This window comes from Cibotium barometz, chromosome 23, assembly GCF_041138505.1.
Source record: "Cibotium barometz isolate CiBa-2024 chromosome 23, ASM4113850v1, whole genome shotgun sequence".
Lineage (NCBI taxonomy): Eukaryota > Viridiplantae > Streptophyta > Polypodiopsida > Cyatheales > Cibotiaceae > Cibotium > Cibotium barometz.
Window position 1 is genome coordinate 28,838,783 of NC_141068.1, and position 20,132 is coordinate 28,858,914.

The following is a 20,132-nucleotide window of genomic DNA, read 5'->3' on the forward strand; positions in this document are numbered from 1 at the left end:
AAAGAGACCCCAGACAAAAAACATTTTCTTGGCGTCATGGAACGGAAGAGTACGAGATTTTAAAATCACCAGAGGGAAGATATCGTACATGCATAAAGAACTTGTCTTGCGAGACTATCCAAATGATCTTCCGTAACACAGGCCTAATTGTATATTTTTCTATTGTGGTTTTGTTCTTTATGAGGTGTATGGATTTTTAAGATGAAGCTTTCTTTCTTTGCTTATTGACATTCTTGTGTTATCTTATTTCAGATTTATACCCTTCATCATATGAGACATGGCAAAACATCGATTGTATTCTGGGATTTATAGATGTTTTGCATGGATCGATAGGAGAACAACAATACCAAGGTTAATGTGCAACAGAGCTAGCTCAATCGGGTATATTTTTTACTGATCATTTTTATCAGTTGCTAGACAATGCTAACACACATGGTGTGTTAAGAAAACAAGACCTTCCGGCATGGAATTTTGTGGTGGATTGGCCTCTCCCACATTTTAGTGTTACAGAGGCATATAGGGCCAAGCTTTTCAAAGAAGTACAGAAAGCTCTGAGGCCCAATATTCCCACAAGGATAATAAAAATTTCTTTATGCATGCCTCACAGTTTTTGTAGACTTGTTTAATACCTTTCCACCAATGATAGTTTCAAAAACAATGTTCACAGTTAAAGCAACAAGTCTGGCATGCATGCCACAATTTTTGGATAAAGGTTGGGATAAGAAGACATGCAGTTCAGTGTTTTGTGAGGTTGTCCAACCTTCTATGCAACTGAAGTACATGGTTGCATCACAAAATTTTATTTTTTCTTTTATTATAAGCGCAGTCGAATGCTAGGCACAAAACTAGTCTCAATGGATCAAGATGAAGATTCTTTTGGTGCAGAAAATAAACTTCTTGATATTGATGTTGTTGAGAATGGTGATGTGCTAGTCAATATCTCATTAAGACAATGTTGCTCCCTAGCTCAATTGCGCAATGACATTCTGTTTGAGACAGAAGGTTCTATTTCAAAGGACTTTTTATTTATCTACAATAATAAGAAGGTACACCATTTGACTTATCCTAGTCTCATTAAGCACTGCTATTAGTTTACTTTACCCTATTGTTTCATATTGCTTTTTTGCAGGTGCTCAAAAGAAGAGAGAGTTGAATAAAATGCAAAGACATTGAAAATTTGAAAATTGAGATAACACAGACTCCATAAACAAAGGTATTATATTCAATAAAGTAAAATTTTGTACAGAAGTGTTTAATTGTATATGTAGAACATATTCTTGACAACCATTTTCTATTTATCTATAGCCTGATCCAGAGGCTGCTCTACATGGTCCAAGCTCACCGTATCATCTTTTTTTGGAGAATCTATTTTCTGCTACTCCATCCTGTCATGTACAATCTCTTGGTGCTGCTCCATTGTCTCCTCTACTGCCCCTGGAGCATCTGTTTGCTGCTGCTCCATCTTCTTCTCAATAACATCAGTAGCAAGTCCTTGTTCCTGTGGCTTCTCCTCATCAGCACTAGGTCCTTGTTCCTGTGGCACCACATCAGCATCATCTGTGTCATCAAGGTGTATGACACCTTCTCGGACTTTAGAGCTCTCACCCAACTCGACAGTAGCTGGTACAATAGGTTTGGGGGAGGCATACTTCAAAAACTTCCAAATTGTATCAGCTCTAAAGCTATATACATAGTTCGAGCTGAAGCTATCTTCTCTCATCTGCAATGGCATATGATGATTTAGAACACTTTGTACCAATATCAATTATTTTGAAGCTAAATGGAAATTATTTTTTCTTACAAGGTCTGGCTATCCTATCTCAAAATAGCTTGAAAGTATATATTTGGCACTGATCAGCACTCTCCAGCCGCCGCCCGCAGCTACTTGAATCATCTTGTTGTGGTGTCTGTACAGTTGGAAAGATATGTTAGAAACTATTAATATATGAACAAAACAAAATTATTCAATAAGTTCAAAGGCATAGCATGAAATAGACATCAGTAGAGGGATGACTTTCTACCTCTAAATCTATTGGCTCTATTGAATCCAAAAGATTGACATTAGGAGGACAGTGATCCAATGCATCTAGAAGTCTTCTAATACAACTGCAATACATATAATTTAGTTAGTGTGCATTAAATCAAAATAATGAAGTTTAAAGTTAAAAATAGCACACACACCACTTACAATTTCAGCTCTCTGTGTGTGTTTTTAAGAGAGTTGAATAAAAAGCATTGCTTCTACTGGATGTCAATAGAAGCAAAGCTGCAGTGGTCACTGCGTAAGGAAAAGAGCATTAAGAAATCAAAGGCTACAAGAGTTCTCAATCTTAAAGAAGAATCCCAAAAGAAGTAGTCACCCACATACTTGTTATGGTATGGAAGTAGCAAAACATCGACAACATCAAAATCGCAGTGTCTGAACCAATTGGAAATATCCATGGGAGTTTCCTTTGCATCTCTTAACTTGAAGGAAATGGTAGGATCAATAATATGAACTGTATGCTGTACAGCGTGGTTAAGCTAGCTTCTCATCATGCTGCATTGGACCAAACAATAATTAGGGTAGGGTGTAAAGGAGGTACAAGAAGGATTGTTTTGCAAACAAATGTAAAATAAAAGACACTTACTAGAGCATTGCAAGAATGATAGTATCTGAGCAATACTCATTCTTATGAGCCAATGCTGCCAAGCATGGTTTTGTCAAGTCAAAATTATTCACTGAAGGTTCATCCTCAATATGGACAACTATGTTAGGGCCCAGCTCTTGCAACCTTCTCTGTATCTACAGCTCCATTTGTACAGTCTCCACATCTATAACAGATTTGGATTCTTTTATTTGCTGTTTCAGTGACTCCTCATAAGCAGCTTTCCCTCTGCTGGTGTTCTTTGAGTGGGTTACTTCAACAACCTTAACCTCATCTACCTTCAACTTTCTTGTAGTAGGTGGAATTAATAATATGTCTCTCATTTTGATGTCGTGCCATTCCACAGGATGGACCAGCTTGTCATACCTCCATCTCACTCTGGACAAAGTGTTGAAGTCTTTGGCCATCAGAGTTACCCTATGAGCATGGGCTGCTACCAGCATTGCATCTTCAAAATATTTCTCCAAGTAATCCTCTGCCATTTCCTATAAGGAAAGAATGGCAGTCCTGTTCCACCTGAAACCAAGGTGCCAACTATCACATATGTCTTTCACTAGTCTCTGAAAAGGTGCCTTGGGGATTGCAAAGCCTATAGCTTTCTGTTGCTTCCGGATCTCCTTTAGGACACCTGCACCATGTTTCAATCTCTTGGCCTTTTGCTGGAGCAGGCTCATTGGCTTCCCCTTCCTGCCATGTGCAACTCTTCCCTTTGGAGGCACACTAAATTCCTTGATACCTGCCCCAGCTGCTGCTGCTGCTGCAAGCCCTGGCCCCTTGCCAGCACTCCTTGCAGACTTGGTTCTTGCCATCACTCTGACAAGCTGCATACAAAGCAATGGAAAGAGATTACAGCCATGGAGAACATGGAATGATACAAGAAGGCAATGACAGGGGTGGATGAAGCAACATTTATAAATTTGCAACAAAACGCGATTTTGACAGTTTGAAATTCCTAACAGCTCACTCTCGCGTTTTCCTGCAAATACCTGAAGTAACATGCTATTACATTCCTACAGTGATTTCTCTGTCTTTACAACTAAATACAATATGGATTGAGTTTATGCAAGGAGTGTACAGCCATGGATAACTTGGAAAGACACAAAACCACAATGATAGGGGTGGATGAAGCAACAGTTTTATATTTGCAACAAAACACGATTTCGACTATTTGAAATTCCTAAAGCCTTCTCCTCGCGTTTTCCTGCAAATTCATGAGGCAGCATACTGGAACATGCCTTCAGTCATTTCACTGTGTTTGCAACTTGGTGCAGGATGGATTGAGTATATGGAAGATCTACATATACCACAATATTTTCAACAGGGAGTTCACTATGAGCTCTGTACTAGAGCATCATAGAGATTTTCTTTCAGACCATTGGGATTCCTTCAAACAACTGACAGAGGCAGGAAGAATTGTGGAAGGTGAAAAGGTTTTTGTGCATATAAATCATATTGTCTCCAGGCTGAGGTACCATGTGAATAGAAGATTTGACAGCCTGCTTGAGGAATATAAATTCAACTGTAACTTGCACACCAGAAAGTGTAGAGTGCTTGAGGAAACCATGGCATTCCTTATGTACATTGTCTTCCATCAGCACTCTCTAGAAGAGCAAGGGCAGGAGGCTGAAGAAGAAGACACATCTGAAGCAGAGGAAAAAGAGGATGTTCCTATGGCAACAGAAATGGCAGGGCAGGAAGAAGATATCAACCTCCAGGATGAGGGGCTGCAAGTGGCTGCTCTTGACCTTGTTCAACTGAGGACTGAAACTCTTAGGGCAGCACAGCCAATTGAAGATTTTGATGTTCAGAACAGCAACTATGCAGTGCCCATGCTTCTAGGTGTCTTGATTGGTGGTAAAGATTATGTTTTCCTCCATGATATAGAGTGTATGTTCAATTTGAGGCCCGAGGACTATGCCATTTCCCTTATTGCCCAGGCTTCAAGGCTTGACAAGGAGGTTGGCATAGAGGATGACCATTCACTACTGGCTTTGGAAACAACTTTTGATCCTGCAGAGGCTCTTACTATTTGTTTCAAAGAGGCTGAAAAGTTCCAAGAGCTAGATGAAGCTGCCTTCCAGCTCACACAAGAAGCTATGAGTCTCTCAGCACTATACAAGGGAAAGCTTAAAGAAGAGGCTGGACTGGAGGGGAGAGGAATAAATCTTTGGAAAGATGAACTTCTTGTTGCTGATGAAAATGAGAAGGTATGATCTTGTTACTTCAAATCAAATACTTTATCTTGTGTTTAAATGTTTTGTAGTTGTGTATTGTCTCACTCCAATCTTTTGATATGTGGCAACTACAAATTGAGGATGACGCATTCCTCTAGAGAACAAGTGGAAGCAGGCCGGCTGGGTTTGGCAAAATGTCAAGCCTAGCTCATTATATTCATGATCTAGGCAGTGCTAAGATCTTGATTTACCATAGGCAGTTGAGCAACAATGGAGAAGCCATTGTTTACTTCTTTAAATGTTTGTCTAGGGTTTTAGGTGGACATGATCTTTCATGGCAAAAGGAAAAGATCATTTTGATAGAGAGGTTGTCTACCATAGATATATTTGGGGATTATGTGAATAAGCAGGCCTCTAGGGCCTCTTACTTTTTGTCTTACACTTCTTATGCATTAGCATGTGGTGTTAAGGAGCCTAAATGTCTGGAGGGCTATGGAAAATACAAGCGCATAAGGTTTCGAGAGCCGCCCATGATTGCATCAGGCGACACAATCCAAGAAGAAGAACACGTGGAGATAGCTGAAGACAAGGATACCCCTCCCAGACAAGCAACAGAGGCAAGCATTGATAAACAGACAATCGACATCAAGCCAACAAGGAAGAAAAAGAGTCCAATCAAGTTCAAAAAGAGAGTTCCTATTGGCAGGCCGTGGGAGTAATAGGATTTAGTCATCAAATATAGCACAAACATTATGTTGAAGTTGAATTGATTTGTACAAAGTCTTTGATCCTCTACCTTTCCCTCATCAGTTCCTTGTCCGTACGGACGATCAGTATCCTTTTGCATTTGTCCCATCACCGTACGACACTTCAGTACTCTTCCCACACTCAGTAGCTTCTAAAAGCATTTGACACTCAGTACCTTATTGGTAAGGATCAATAGTGTGTCTAGCATAATTAAGTAGTATTGATTGAATTTTTTGTGTGTAGCTCATGGATGTATTGATGCTTGTTAATATAGATCACATGTTTCACAAAAGAAATACTTTTGATGGAGTCTCAAAACATATAGGCATAACACCAAGAGTCACTTGTTCCACAAAATAAAAATCTATTGATTGAGTTTGAAAACATGTGGACATAACACCAATAAGTTACAAACTGCTATTCATGTTTACTTGTCCATTTATGGTTTCTAAATATCTTCGAATCCCTCCATTGTCTATGTCTCTCTGCTGCCATTGAATTGTCCAAAGTTTGTCTTCGTTTTTGCTTTTGGGCTAGAATAAAACCAAGCTTGACTTTGGAACTAGCAACTTTTCTTTTAGCATGCAGCCTCTGTAGAATGCCTCGGTAAAACCATTGGAAGACTTCCTTCAGACTATTTGCCTTTTGACTCCCTCCGTAGTGTTGTGTGTGTCTGAAAAATGCATTACGTGTAGTGAGACTTCTCCATGCCTTGGGTAGACCAAGTTGCTGGGCATCCATACTTTTTGACAAAATAGGGAAGGTGGTTGTAGATGATATGCTGTTTTCACAGAGACATAAGAATGCATAGTAAGTTATAAAAAAAAAGAGGATCACACTTAAGTAAAAGAAGAAGACAGAACTTTACCATGTAGTGAGTTATATTGCAGGCTGTCCACGCGTCTTTCATTGACTTCCCAAAATGTTTAATTGCCTCTTCAAAGTTCTTGTAATCACTCTTTGTCCATGTTACATTGTCATAGAACATGAAGAGTTGATCAAGAGACCTCCACACCTCTGCCTTCACATTTCGTGCTTCCCCATCTGCCTCATGATCTTTCACGGCATTATGGACTTGCTTCCACAATCCATAATTAATCCTTGAAACTATTCTACCTTGCCTTACTTGCTTACTACTGTGTTTGGGTCGAGACAAGAATCTTCTTGCCTTAACACCACCAATAGAGGGCTTGATTGGTACCTCCTTGCCATTGGTAGACTTTTTAAAATCCTTTGTGATATGAACATCACCTCCATGCAGACCTATATCGGATAACACTTTTTCCAATGCTTGAAGAGCATCCTTTCTATTTTTTTCGGGACGGAGTTTCCAAGCAAATCCAATATACAAAAATACCAATTTCTCAATAATTCGACATAGACCATGCAATGTGCATATGTGAACATTACATAGTGGAATGTCAAGAATGGCCTTGAAGTCAGGGCCAATTTTATCTCTATAAGATGCTCTCTTCCACCATTTGGAATCCATTACTTGAGCTGATTCTTTGCAGTAAAGAAAAGGAGACTTTGAGTTGCCTCCTTTACTAACGTTATACATGCACTTAAGTGTTTTAAGATCCCCCGCCATGTGCCACTCTACTTGAAAATCACCTTTTCCTGCAACATGGAGATTCTCTCCATGCACTTGTCTTTTAATTATTCTTGGTATTTCCGTGTGGTGAAACACCCAATCTAGTGTTTCATGGTCTTCTGTCTTCACCTGTGATTATAGAAAACAAAAGTCTTACTATAAAAGATTTGAAAACAATGACTAAAATCAAGTACGAAACAAAAAATGATCATACTTGGAACAAGCCTAACCACCATATGTGTTTCTCCGATTGCACACTAAAATACTTCAAACTCGCTTCAGTCAATGATGTATCAAGTGCTCCATTCATCAATGTAATAGTAATCCTTTCCATTTTCTTTTCCTTTACAACCTCACACTCATCCAGTTTGATAACAAATTTCAAAATGCCTTTGCACTCCTCAAATGTTATTCCATAAAACTCGACCATTCTTTGAAGTTGTTGTAGATCTACAAATATATTGTTCCAAGGGTCATACAAGGGTCATACACAGTGGTTCCTTTACCATCATGAAATATTTCTTCAATATGGATATATTGCCCAATAAACTCATCTATACTTTCATTCAAATGACCTCTTATCCTTCACATGGTTGCTGGATTTGGCAATAAAACTCGTTTAATCCTTTGATCTCTCAAAGTTGAGGATATCGCATGGAAAATCGAACTATATCCCTTCCTGCTAACTCCACTAACATCAAGAGCCTCTTGGATTGTAGTATAAAGTCCTCTACAACATTGCATTTGATTGTTTTGTATTTTTTTTCTTCAATCAAACCTTTTGCTACACCACAAGAAAGCAATCCTTTCATTTGTTTAACAGGAAGAAGGTTGCGATCCATATTTTCTTTTACAGGCTCCAATAGTTTCCTATAGTAACAACACAATATGCCTATATCATTCAACACCTCCATTCTTGTTTTGCGTTAATGGACAAAATAGATATAGTCATTTGAGAGCCTTTTTTAGTATAAAAAATGAAAAATTTCAAACTAGCCTTGCTTCCTGAATTCTTCGCTTGCATCCACCAGTCCCAGCCTTCAAATTTGCAATGTTTTTAATCTTCCTGCTTCGTAGTCTGTCTCAAAGCACGGTTCTCTTCCTTCTTGCTCTTGTCAACTCTTTTTTACTCTTTGAATGCTCCTCAATTTCATTCTGCAAACTGCTACTCCAATTTTGCACGAATGGCTATCTCTTGCATCCTGGCCCCCTTTTCTTGTAGGTACATCATTTTATATGTTTTTGCAAATGCAGACTGCGTTGAAACATAACCAAGAAGTCCATTTTGTCCATCGCCTGCAAACCTCAGTAGTGTGGTTGGATTGACAAATAGAGGTGTAGAGTTTTTTACTAGACATTTTGGATATATGCTTCCATCGCACCATAAGTCAATATGTTGAAGCCCTTCTCTTCTCATATTTTCCCGTTGTTGAGCATTCAGCACCGTATCCTTTCGTCTTTTTTGTGCTGGAGCATATTGTTCTTCTAAGTTGTAAGATTCCTCCCCAGCCTTCGAGGTATACAGGAGTAAGAATCTCCCTTTTTGATCTTATAATTATTCCCTCTCTAAAATAAAAGAAAGATTCTGTTTAAAAAAGGAAGACCCTCTCCCTAGAATACTTCTCAAGAGTCACGCCTGTTTTAAGGATTCAGAACAATGAGTTCAGAAGTAAAAATCGGTGTTTTGGATACCAAGGTTTTGGTCTTCATTCAAGTACGGCCCAAAAGAAGTTCTTTACCTCTTGAGGAGTATAAGAAGTTATCCCCAGATATTGTGGACCTTATCTGAATTCAAAGAAAGTAGGTGACTTAGCCTACGAGCTTCTTTTATCTCCTCATCTCGAAGTTCTTAATGCCTTCTATAGAAAAATGTGCCAAACCCAAATCATGGAAAGACAGTAAAACTTCAGTGGCAAGTTACCGTTGGCTTCTAAGTTACGCTAGCTCCTTCCTTTATATAAATCGTAACTTTTACTTGTCGCTCACAGTAATCTTACTCCCATCGATCTCCTTTCTTTCTTAATCTCCTTCATGGCTTGGCGACAGGAACTAGTTTTATCCATAATGATTCCTCACCTTCAAGATGCAAGCGAGTCTGTGAAGAAAGATTTTATAGAACAGTATGAGCGCTCACTTTTTTCTCAATTGGGAACGTCTGTAGCTCAGACCAAATGGCGGACCTATCAAGACATAACTAGGGTAACACCTTGGGGTCAGCAGCACTTTCGCAACAATGTCCGCTTGGCCATGGTTATTGAAGCCTTGGGTTTGGGTCCCCGATACTACTGCGTCATGAGATCAAGGCATCTTGGGTTTTCTGAGCGGGTCTTCTTACTGGCGTGTTTTCTTCCTCATCAGAAGATATGCCTTTACCCCATTTTTGGCTTGCCTCTTAGAGGTCCTTTTGTTAGATCACCTCATACCACTGAGATAGGTGCGGCAATAACCAACAGAATTATTCCCATAGATGAGTTACCTTATACGTGCGCAGCTTGTGAGTGCTGCTTTTGTGATCATATGATGGACGGGCTTATGGAAGTGTAAAGAGTTCTTCTATCTTTACTGTATATGTTCCAAGAATGAATAAAGTTTAAATCTTGTTCTTGTCTTGACCCTTACTCTCTTTGAGATTTTTTTTAATTGGTGGTTAATCTTAATTAAAAATTTTCTCTCAGTCTCTTACTTGTGCATCTTGCGAAATTACCCCAGTTTGCGAGATGAGGGCATCTCGCATTTTTCAAGTGGGAGAGAATGTAAGATTCCTCCCCAGCCTCTCAAAATGTCCAGCATCTTATTACAATATATTTGGTGCTTCTTCTTTTATGATGTTGGGTTTACATTTTGTGCTTCTTCTTTTGTGATATTGGGATATTTTGAGCTCTCTAGAATGTCTAGATTTTTTTCCCCAGTATGTAGATATACATGAGGCTATAACCATGTACTCACCATGCACGACTATAGCTGTGTGCATAGCTACACATTAGAACTATGCACACCCTGCGTACCTACTACCCGGGTCTCCTCTCTCTACTCTCTCTCTCTCTCCTCTTCACACGGCTATGCTCCCCATCTCTTATAGTGTAGCCAGATATTCAGTATACACTTGGATGTGAAAATGTTGTTGTTGATGCTTTGATTAAGAGAACTAGCATTAATAATATATCTGTTACTGAAGGCATTTCTTTTAATAACATGAAAGAAGAATATGAAAATGATTGTATTTTTTCTCATCCATTCAACCAAATGAAGGATGATGATTGGTTAACTCATTCAAATTATTCATATGAAGATGGTTTTCTTTTCTTCCAAAAGAAATTATACATTATTAGACCATTAGGCAAGCTATTATTGAAGAATCTCATTAATCACCTTATTTGGTCATAGAGGAGCATCATCTACTTTACAAATAGTTTCTAGATGTTCCTTTTCGCCTACTAGATGCATAAATATGTTGCATAAATACGTTGCTAAGTTTGTCAGAATGTGTTGTTTGTCAAAAGATTAAGTCATAAGGGAAATATATTAAATTTGGTTTGCTTATGCTTTTACCTATTCCTAAATGAACCATGAGAAGAAATAAGTATGGATTTCATTACTAGTTTTCCTTTGACTACATAAGAATGATATAATTAGGACTATAGTAGGTAGATTTAGCATGGCATGATTACTTTATTGCTTTTATAAAAATGCATTGATTGCTTATCAAGCTACATATGTTTTCATTAAACAAGTGTTTGTGCACCATGGTTTACCAAAGGTCATTATTTTTGATAGATATAGAAAGTTTTGTAGTGACTTTTGGACTACTTTGTTTGATAATCTTAAAATAAAACTTACTGCTTTTCATCCTGAATCTAATGGACAAACCAAAGTAACAAATATAATACTTCTTGACTTGCTTAGATCATATGTCTCATCTCAGCCTAAGGAACAAGATAAGTATTTACATATTTTACAATTTTCATATAATAATTGTGCTCATACTGCTGCTAAGAAAGTACCATTTTTGAAAGTCATAAGATACTTAACATAAGTATTGCATGTGTGTGTGTACCATTACTACACACACACATGCAATACTTATGTTAAGTATCTTATGACTTTAAAAAATGGTCCTATTGAAGATGCCAAATAGATTCTAGAAAAGTATTTCCATTCTTACCAAAATCTCATCCACTTTTACCATCCATGCAATTGAGGTCAATTGTAACCCGAGCAAGAGGGAATGGTAGTTATAACATCTATGGGGGTGTCCAATATTATTTTATTTCGGGATATTCAATTTAATTGGATGTGCCTTTCATTAATATCATCCACCAATATTGATGTGTTTAATCAGTTGTGTGTGTTGGTATGATATACTCAAGATTAATGTGTTACATCAATTATGTGCACTAACTAATATTATTTTGGATGTAGGCAATGATTGAGTGGAAGATTATGTGTTGATCAGATGGGTTGAACATGTGTTTGACCACTATGAGATATTTTCTTTTATGGTTTCATATTTTAGCATTAGTATTTTTATAAGACTAAGGCCTCAAACCTTTGTACACACCAATTAGTATTTTATTCTTTTGGTAGGCCCAAGACTTTATATTTGTATCTTGTTATATTTTTGTAGAGATTGTATGCTCAAAAACTCAAAAGCACTTATGCTTTGTTTTTAGAGTTATCTTTTTAAAAAGTAAGCTTTCTAATACATCAATAAATATGGGTGAGTAGTACAAGAGCCACACTTATCCAAGGGAGATTCAACCCAATCTTGTTTCAATGGTGATCTCTTTCTTATTATCTAGCTCTCTTGTGTATTTAATTTTGTTTATTAAGTTTTATGCTTTTAATTTGTGCAAGTCTATGTTATGCTCTAATTTTTATGCTTGAGAATTAAAGTTTCTTTTCCAAGTATCTTAAAGGTCCTGATTCCAATTTAACACCAACACAACCTCCTTGGTCATGACGTATTTGCCACAAAGAATCCCACTGCATATGCATCATGGTACGAGGCTGGGGTATGATATCATGTCATGTGAAGATCTAGATTATCATCTACCCATGCAATTCATTCCAAGGTGGTTCTAGTGTAGACATGCCTTTTACCAACTCTCCAATTTTTAAGGGTCCCTACCATTTCCATAATAAATGGAGGGCTCAATGTAATAAGAAGAACTTCTACATCACCTAAATTTTTCATCCACCTCAACATGCTACCTACTGTCAGGGCTGCCCAAAGCTTCCCACTACTTTGCCTTGCATCTAGGTTCGATCTCAAACCATACCACTCAACCTCAGCCACCAAGAAGCTAAAAACTACTGTCTACTTATAAAAATAATTCCATGGTGGTCCTTGTGCTCATTCTGCCCAGAGCAAGGTCTGGAATGCCTTTACCAACTACCTAATTTTAAAGGGCTAATTTTGAAGAGTCCCTTCCATTTCCATATAATAGAAGGAGGTAGCTTCTACATCACCTAGACCTTTCATGCCACCTCGCCATGCTACCTACCATGAGGGCTACCCAAATCTTCCCACCACTTTGCCCTACATCTAGGTGCAGGTCGGTCATGAACCATAGCACTTCATGGCATATCCTAGACCCATCCACACCCTTCTACCTCAACAACATCTTCTGACTTGCGTGACATGAGGACACGGTCTCACCATTAGGAAGGAGGGTATGTTTAACCACTATGTTGATTAATATGTCTTCACTCGCCAAACCTATCGTAAGGCACTTTACCATCTTACCTACTCAAATGGGCACATATCCTTTGTAAGATGATGATGGAACATATAAAGTGACCTTACCTTCAACTTAATGTCAAATAGAGAAAGTTTAAGGATTTCATGTATATACTTACTTAAGACTAGTAGTAGAGGCCAAAACATTTTTAAGTTTGGCTACCTAGTGTGAAAACTAGGCACTTGTATATAAGTTATTTTTTACAATTAGCAATAGATAATAATTTCCTTGTAATATAGTACTTTTAAGCTCTTCTCTTTTCTATTCTTGGTTGCATGTATGCTATTGAATCTTGCTTGCATGATGGATGAATGGTAGATAGGTTGTTTGTATATTTTCCTCTTGCATTAGCTTCCTTTTCTTCTCCTACCTTTTGTGAGAGAGGGCCATCACAAAAGATCAACTCTTATTGCCTATATCTAGGCATAGAGAGATCCCCCTTAACTTGTTTAGTAAAGGCGCATTCCAGTGTGTGACATCACAAAAGAGAACCATCACAAAGATCATCTCTTGTTACCTCCTTCAAGGCATAGAGAGATTTCCCTTAACCTATTTAGCAAAGGAGCATTCCAGTGTAACAACGGAGTGAGGAAGTAACGGACGAGCTAGCGTACCCATATCGAGACGTTGTGGCTCTAAGAGAAGGCCCAACGGCACATGTTTTGACAAGCTAAGGTAAGCTTTTTCCTTAAACACAAAGACTAAATCTCTTATTTACTAGCCTCAATACATTAGATGACATTAAAGTCCCATTTAAGGAAAACGTTGTGCATTTCCATGTCATACTCATTAAAACGTTATCTATTTTCATGTCATATTCATTGAAAAATTTGTGTTGACAACTTGCTACATACAATCACGTACTATATAGCCTTATAGTCCCTATACAAGACAAAATAAATGATCAAAGTCTATTTCTCTTCACCTTACTTTTCTAGCCCTTAAAGTCCTTATACAAACAAAAAGTTAATGATCAAAGTCTATTTCTCTTTACCTTACTTATCTCTCACATGTCATATTCATTGAAAAAGTCCTAATTATAAAAAAAGTTTTCCATTCCCATGTCATATTCATTGAGAAATTTGTGTTGACAACTTGCTACATACAATCACGTACTATATAGCTTTATAGTCCCTATACAAGACAAAATAAATGATCAAAGTCTATTTCTCTTTACCTTACTTTTCTATAGCCCTTATAGTCCTTATACAAGGAAAAAGTTAATGATCAAAGTCTATTTCTCTTTACCTTACTTATCTCTCACATACGATCTCAAGAGTCCTTATTTACAACAAAAACAATAATCCAAGGCAAGTGATTAATAATTATCTCTTCACCATGAGTTTTATAAGTGAGTGTTTCCACTTTTCAATGTAAGTGACGAGTGACTAAGATATGTCAGGCAACTTGTTTTTCACATAGGATCGCAAAGTTATTGTAAACAACTAAAAGATGGTCAAAGGCTCTTCATTGTATGTTTTATGCTTATTCGTTGTATTTTCTCTTTGTTGTTCTACACTTCGTGTATATTTTCTATTCAATGTATACATCTTATGCATATTTTCCTATTAAATGAAGTACTAAGTAAGGGTTTACATGATATACATGCCAATCAATGGACTTGCAAGGTTCAATTAGTGTGGATGAAGCATAGAAGTAATGTCCAAATTAATAGGAGCTAAAACAGTGTTGGCATTGCTCTTGGAAATGAGGTGGCTCAAATCTATGGAATGAGTTGAGTACTAACTCCGATCTTTGGGAAAATCCAATAACATGGCTATCAATCTTATGTCTAGACAATTGGTCATGCAAGCAATGTACAAAGACAATGGCTATCAATATTATGTCTAGACAATTGGTCATGCAAGCAATGTCCAAAGACCATTGCATAGTATCATGTTGTATTTTGGTGAATTTGCAATATTAGGGGCATCAAATAGCATTGAATGCTTCAAGTGGGTTGTCAGCATCTCGAAAGAAATTTGGGGAGGGGGAAATTGAAATAGAAAAAAATGTCAACAATGTAAACTATTAGTCAATGATTTAAAGGGATGCACGACGATAGGTTGAAATTTGCAAGGTACCTACATGCGTACAAGGTACCTACATGCCTACAACCCTTGCCTCCTTGGATATCAAAATTGAAGGCCTACAAGGTACCTACATGCCTTGGTCTTTACGTGAAACCCAAGTTTGACTTGGCTTGGCCTTTCTCTTCGTGTGAAACCCAATTTTGATAGGTGGGTTTTTTTCAAGCAATGTTTGGGAAATTTATTCTATTGAACATTCTTTTTACCATGGGTTGAAGAGGAAATTGTGATTGTGAATAAATATTTATTCTATGGAACATTCTTTTGACCATGGAATAAATATTTATTCTATGGAACATTCTTTTGACCATGGGTTGAATAGGAAATTCTAATTCTGAACAAATATTTTTTTTTCATACTTTAATCTAACTATATAAGGAAACCAATCTTTTTTTTTTGTTGTTTACCTGAAGGTAAAAAAAAATGGGCTTTGCAGCCCACTGCAGCCTTATTATTATATAAGCACCGTCAGTGAGGCTTATTGCTTTGTGAGGGGCAGAAACTGCTGGCTGAAGGCTCTGGAGTCGCATGATTCTGAGAAAATGGCCATTGTTAATATAGCGCCCTGGCGCCTGCTGACTCTGCTCGTGTTAGTGATCTACGTAAGTGGTGGTGAGACGATCAGCTAGTGTTTAATAAGCAGCTAATAAGATATTTGCAAGTGTAGAAGAGTGTACATGTTAATTAAATAAGATAGTTTTTTGCAGGCGGCTATGCAGCAGCAGCAGCCTTTCGCATCATTTGCAGTCCGTGATGATGGAGAAGCGGAGGCTCTTCTAGCTTTCAAGAGGTTCATCAAGCGGCACGATTATAACGACGTGAGCAGGCTCCGGAGCTGGAATGAAGACAACAAATCCAGCGTGTGCGAGTGGGAAGGGATCACGTGCAGCAGTGAGTCAGGTGGACGTGGTGGTCACGTGGAAGTCCTCAACCTTGCAGGCTTTGGGCTTGCAGGCTCCCTCGCGCCGCAGCTGGGCAACCTAAGCTTCGTGTCCACTCTCAATTTGTCTAATAACTCCTTCACCGGGAGGATACCCACAGACCTTGGTAACTGCGTGTCTCTCCAGGTGCTGGACCTGAGCTGCAACCAACTCATCGGCCCCATTCCAAGCCAGCTCGGATCATGGCTACCCGATCTTCAGATCCTGTATTTATTTGCGAATGACCTCACAGGAGCCATCCCACGGAGCCTTGGTAATTGCACGAGGATCTCACAACTTGCTCTCAGCCAGAATCGACTCACTGGCCCCATCCCAAGCGAGCTCGGATGGTTGCCTCGCCTTCAACTCCTCTACCTGTGGGGGAACGATCTCATAAAAACCATCCCACGGAGCCTTGGTAATTGCACGAGGCTTTATGATCTTGAACTCAGTGAGAATCAGCTCACTGGCCGCATCCCAAGCGAGCTCGGATGGATGCCTCGCCTTCAAATCCTCTTCTTGGCGGAGAACAATCTCGAAGGAGCCATACCATGGAGCCTTGGTAATTGCACAAGCCTCTTAGAACTCTCCCTCCTCGAGAATCAACTCACTGGCCCCATCCCAAGCGAGCTCGGATGGCTTCCTCGCCTTCAAGTTCTCTCCTTGTGGGGGAACAAGCTCACAGGGACCATCCCACGGAGCCTTGGTAATTGCACGATGCTCTCAGAACTTGTCCTCACCTATAATCAACTCACTGGCCCCATCCCAAGCCATCTAGGCTCGACGCTGCTTCATCTTCAGATCTTGTATTTGTCAGGCAACAATCTCACAGCAAGCCATCCCATCAAGCCTCACTAACTGCTCACGGCTGGTACGACTATACCTGCAGTCGAATCAGCTCAGCGGCTCCATACCAGCCCAGCTGGGAACGTCTGCAAGTCCTAAATTTGTCCACAAACAACCTCTCAGGTGACATACCGCTCAACCTGGGCAATCTCTTCACACTATGGAAATTAGATTGTAGCTCTAATTACCAACTAAGCGGTCCCATTCCTGTAGAGCTTGGACAACTACTCAATCTTCAATATCTAAGCTTGGGATCAAATAACCTTTCGAGCGTGATTCCATGGGAACTATCCAATTGTACGCATCTTTATCTCCTTGACCTATCTTTCAATCGCCTAAGTGGAGGGATTCCAAGCAACTTCCAAAACTTCCAATTTTTGAAGAAGCTATACCTACAAGGCAACTTGCTCACAGCCATGGTTGATCCTAATTCTCTAGCTAGTTACCGCTTCCAATTACAAGATGTAAATCTTTCTCTTAACCAATTCAAAGGTACCCTGCCATCCAACCTTGCTTCTGCATTAAGCGCTCTACAGATCTCACTTGACTTATCTTACAATGCATTCTCTGGGAGTATACCATCCTGGCTGGGTCAGTTAGTCATGGTGCAAAGCATCAACTTATCTCACAACAATTTCACTGGCACCATACCAGAAGATCTTGCTGGTTGTTTAGCTCTCACTAATCTCATTCTATCTCACAACCACCTGTCCGGAGGCTTACCACCACAGCTCAAAAATCTCTCTTACCTCATAAGCTTGGATCTCTCTCACAATTATCTCACGGGGGAGCTGCCTCCTTTCCTCCAAAACCTACACCATTTGCAATTTCTGAACGTGTCTTTCAATGACTTTAATGGAAGCATTCCATCACTTGGTGTCTTCAAGCATCTCAATGCACAAAGTTTCCAAGGAAATCCTGACCTGTGTGGGCATATCATTCATAAGGAATGCAAACAAGACTACCAATCACAACACCACCCTCATCAGCTAAATAAAAAGGCAATTCTCTTCATTGCCATGGCTTTGGTGGTTGTAGCACTGTTAGTGTTTGGAGGAGCATTGTTTTGTTGCTTTGGTCGCCAATCTATGAAGAAGTTCATTAGCTTGGACCCAACAACAGAACACTTCACAGCAGATGAACTCAAAAAAGCCACACAAGGTTATTCTCATGTGAACCTCCTTGGGCATGGTGGTTTGAGCTTAGTTTACAAAGGAGTGCTCCCAGGTAATAGAATTGTTGCTATCAAGAAGCTCAAGGATGTAAGATCCTATCAAACATTATTGCAAGAGATGCAAGTTCTGAGCAAAATAAGGCACAGAAACATTATTCGAATATTGGGATGTGTTCTCAATTTTGATGTGAAAGCGTTGGTGTTAGAATACATGCCAAATGGGAGTCTTGAGAACTATTTGCATCATGAAGTGCAGTTCCCTGTGTATGATCATTGGAAGATGGTCATCAGGACAGCGATTGCTGTGGCCAATGCTTTGGCATACATGCATCATGATTACGATGTGCCCATCATCCATGGAGATGTAAAGCCAAGCAACATACTCTTTGACGCAGACTTTGAGGCACATATTGCAGACTTTGGGATTGCAAAGCTTACTAGCATTCCTGGTAGAGGTGAAGTTTTTGAAAGCTCCAACTTCAAAGGATCGATTGGGTACATGGCGCCAGGTATGTGTGTGAATGAATTGCATATGATGCTATCTGCATAAAGGCCACTGTACCTTTCTTTGCATTTTTTGAGTCTAGATACCATAAAAAAATAACCGATTACATATATATGCCTTGACAGAGTATGCTTATGCAGCCCAAAGCTCAACCAAAGTGGATGTCTACAGCTATGGAGTTGTAATTTTGGAAATGTTGACTCGTAGGAGACCCACACAAGTGAATGGAGTAAGCCTACATCAATGGGTTCAGTCTAAATATTGTGCTCATGGAGAAGGAATAGAAAAGGTGCTAGATAAAGCTCTACTAGATGCAAGCATTGACTCATCAAGCATTAATACTAGCAACATGGCAATGCAACTCCTACATATGGCTTTGTCTTGCACCAAAGATCATCCCAATGATCGTCCCACAATGAGAGAAATCTCGATGTGGCTATTGACCATCACAAGTTAGGATGCCATGTGAGCTAGTTTATGATTGATGTTTTAGTCATACTATAACTTAGATGTCTTTTGGTTGCAAACAAATACTTTTTGATTCTTTTGGTTGCAAATACTTGATCATCACAAGTTAGGATGCCATGTGATTTAGTTTATGATTGATGTTCTAGTCATACTACAACTTAGATGTCTTTTGGTTGCAAATACTTTTTTATTCTTCAAGGCATTTCATGTCTTTTGGGTGCAAACGTCTCCTAAAGTGGAAAATTCAATATGGTTATTTTTTTCTCCTAAACATATGCTCTCCTATCATGTTATAATGCCCAATCCTTGATAGTATATTCATACAAGGCTCCTATTTTACAATGCTAAGCATGGATAAGTAGTCTAGACACCTAATACGTCCTACCCATAGTATGAATGATAGCCTACTACGACAAGATGATTTATAAATTAAATTAGACCTTGCCAAATAGGCTACATCCTTGTATTGGACCAACATCCATGCGTAGAAAATGTAAATTTACTTATTGACACCTTCTCCTTCTATTGTGAGGCTGTAAGCAGTATTTGAAAGATATCTTATGAGTTTTTACTAAATAGCCATTCATGTTGATGTTGACCAAGATGACGCATAAACCATTCATTTTGCAAAGGCATAATTTTTTTCTAAATTTTGAGCACACATATGCATTTTTATGGTAAAGTTATCAAAAATCATCATTGTATTAGGGATTAGACAGTACTCTTGGTTATACAAACCAATGAGGTAAGACCTTCCCTCATTTTCATTATGGCACCCACCTCATATCACTTAGATAAGTTTGATGGGTGGGGTTTTCATACATGGGAGATGAAGGCCTATGAGAGAAGGGTTATGGAGCATATTTAATGGTAAGGAGAATAAACTTACAACTAGAGAGAGTGAGATTGTATGGATTACTATAGATGATAAAGAACTATGTATCATATAGCTCGCACTAAGTGATAACTATATACATCATATTTTTTATCTTGATTCATCCTTAGAGATGCATGGGAAGAGCTACAAAATCTATTTGGGGCTAAGGGGAAGAATTCTAAGCACTTAAAATTAACTTTTTTTGGCTTAAAAATATTGAAACCCCGAGACTCTTTTGCATCTCATGTGCATCACTTGACAAGCATAAACTCACAACTAACCGGCCATTGAAGCTCCAGTATTATTTGTTGTGCTCCGGAGCATGCCCCAGAAGTAGACTATAACAAC

General features: G+C 38.8%; 1 pseudogene across 1 annotated transcript; it reads left to right on the plus strand.

Moving 5' to 3' along the window:
* Positions 1 to 14,955: 14,955 nt before the first annotated feature.
* LOC147625821 (uncharacterized) lies at positions 14,956 to 19,887 on the plus strand (annotated as a pseudogene). Its single transcript, XR_015268791.1, has 4 exons — positions 14,956 to 14,984; positions 15,431 to 15,596; positions 15,702 to 18,443; positions 18,565 to 19,887. The product of XR_015268791.1 is annotated as an uncharacterized LOC147625821 (transcript).
* The last annotated feature ends 245 nt before the right edge of the window (positions 19,888 to 20,132 follow it).